This window comes from Myotis brandtii, unplaced genomic scaffold, assembly GCF_000412655.1.
Source record: "Myotis brandtii unplaced genomic scaffold, ASM41265v1 scaffold889, whole genome shotgun sequence".
Lineage (NCBI taxonomy): Eukaryota > Metazoa > Chordata > Mammalia > Chiroptera > Vespertilionidae > Myotis > Myotis brandtii.
In genome coordinates, this window is record NW_005371640.1 from 1,095,008 (window position 1) to 1,097,490 (window position 2,483).

Consider the following 2,483-nt stretch of genomic DNA (forward strand, 5'->3'; position numbering starts at 1 on the left):
GAGTAGTTTCAGCTACCACTGTCTGGACAAACAGAGGTGGCACCTAGCTCTGACCTTTGCTAGGGCTTCAAAGGCACCCAGCCTTTGGGGGGTTTCTCTGTCTACACTTATCAGATAGTGATGGCAATAAACAGTTTCCCACATCTCCCCCTTATTTTTTCCTTAAGATGGCTTGTATCTGCAGACCAGAAATAAACACATAAGAACAAGTCCCAATTTCAATGTCCAACAGTTCTGAGTCCAAGTTTCAATGTCCGACAGTTCATGTGTACATGCCAGCAATGAAATGCTGGCTCTGGATGGTGGACAAATGCAGGTCCGGTCCTCTCTGGTTTGGTCCTGGGCACCCTGCAGCGACGCACAGCTGCTGACTGCTAGCATGGCAAGGCGTCTTCACCATCTCCATCTCTGAACTGTCTCTCCTGTCTTTGTGGCTGGAGCAATCTGGTCAGTTTCTCTCCGGTATCCCTTGTTGCAGGAATCCACATGGTCTTGGAGTTGTTTTCTGAAAATATACAAACGTATTCTCGACCAAAGGTTAATAAAGGAAACTTTACTTGGGATCCTATTTATTTTTGCCCAAATGATTTTCCTATGGCCTTATTTTGAACCACATATGTTTTTCATGGGTGTCTTGCTGTTAGCATTACAACTTAAAAAATTTTTTTTCTAGATGTAAATTAGTTACAGGATGTTTTTCCTTACATGGTATTCTTCCACTATTCCCCCTTTTTTGATTTAATTATTAGGAGGCTTTTGGAAAATTTTTATAATGCAGTCTAGATAACTTTAAATTTTAATTTTTTGCACAAAAATATGACTGCTTTAGGTTCATAGCATGTTAAGCAATTTTACCATGAAATGAAAATTTTGGTTAATACTTCTTGAGCCAATTTTAATTAATCTGAAAACTTGACTACTATTTTACTGTCAAAAGCAAAAATTCTGAACAGCTGCATAGGAACAGCTCCAACAAAGCCAGGAGCCTCTACCTGAAGCAGGTTGGTTTGGGATTCCAGGGAAAGTCTCACCCAAGTTCACTTGGTGCAAAGTGGGGAATGAAGGGAACACAGTAGTCTCCTGCTGGTACCTAGCACCAGGTCCATAGAATGGTCTGGGTGGGCTTCAGAATCCTCTTGTACTATGCCAAGTAAATGTCAACAAACATAAAAAATGTCCAGCCCTGGCTGGTTTTGCTCAGTGGATAGAGCATCAGCCTGCAGGCTGAAAGGTCCTGTGTTTGATTCCAGTAGAGGGCACATGCCTGGGTTGTGGGCTCGATCCCTAGTAGGGGGCGTGCAGGAGGCAGCCGATCCATGATTCTCTCCCATCATGGATGTTTCTATCTCCCTCTCCCTCTCCCTTTCTCTCTGAAATCAATAAAAATATTTAAAAAAGAGAAATGTCCAAACTTGTAGAAAATGTATGAGTTTGAGTCAAGCAGAGGATATACCTCAAAGCAAAATCTCAACAGACTGAGAAGAATGCTTCAAAGAATTAACAGTTTGTAGTTTCTTTAATGCATTTGAAATTACGGCAGGAACATAAGGAAGTTTGCATGAAGGTGGGAGAAAGTAAGGCAGGGATTAGATGACAGGATAGTAAGATTGTTTGCCCTCTTGATTATGCTTCTTCATGCTTTAAAAGGAAGGGTCTGAAAGGGTGGTCACACATTAGAAGGAGATCTCAAAGGTATATTATCCTAGATGCACAGAAGCAATGGACAGGGCATTCTTAACGCAAAGATAATCCTTTTACTAAAGAAGTTGTCTGCCTAGGGTTTGACTAGCCACAATGACATGCCCAGTTAGGAATTTATGATCAGATTACACTGTGAGGTTACTTTCCATAGAATCATTTTTCTATCCACATATAATGATTGTGTTTGTTGTTATAGGTTTTGGCTTAAAGTCTATTTTGTCTGATGACAGCATAGCTACTCCTGCCCTATTTTGAGTTCCATTTTGTAAAATATATTTTTCCGTGTCTTAACGTTGAGTGTATGTGTGTCCTTGCAGATGAACTGAGTCTTTTGTAGGTAGAATAAAGTTGGATTTGTTTTTAGGGTTTTATTTTTCTATTCAGCCTCTCTATTTTGTTTGGGGCATTTAATCCATTCATTTTTGAAGTAATTATTGATACGTAAGGACTTACTATTGCCACCTTATTAATTGTTTTAGCCGTTTTTGATTCCTTTGTTCTTTTCTTGCTGTCATCCTTTGAGAATTAATGATTTTCCACAGTTATGCTGTTTTACTCTTTATCTTGTCTGTATGTACTGTAGGTTTTTGCTTTGTGGTTCCACTGAGGCTTAAACATCTTATGATAATGTATTTAAATTGTGAATCTATTAACAAATTGTTATGATAGAGATGTCATAACATTGTTTTTAATCCTCATCCGAGGATATTTTTCCATTGATTTTTAGAGAGAGTGGAAGATAGAGGGAAAGACCGAGAAAAACACCAATATGAGAGAAACAC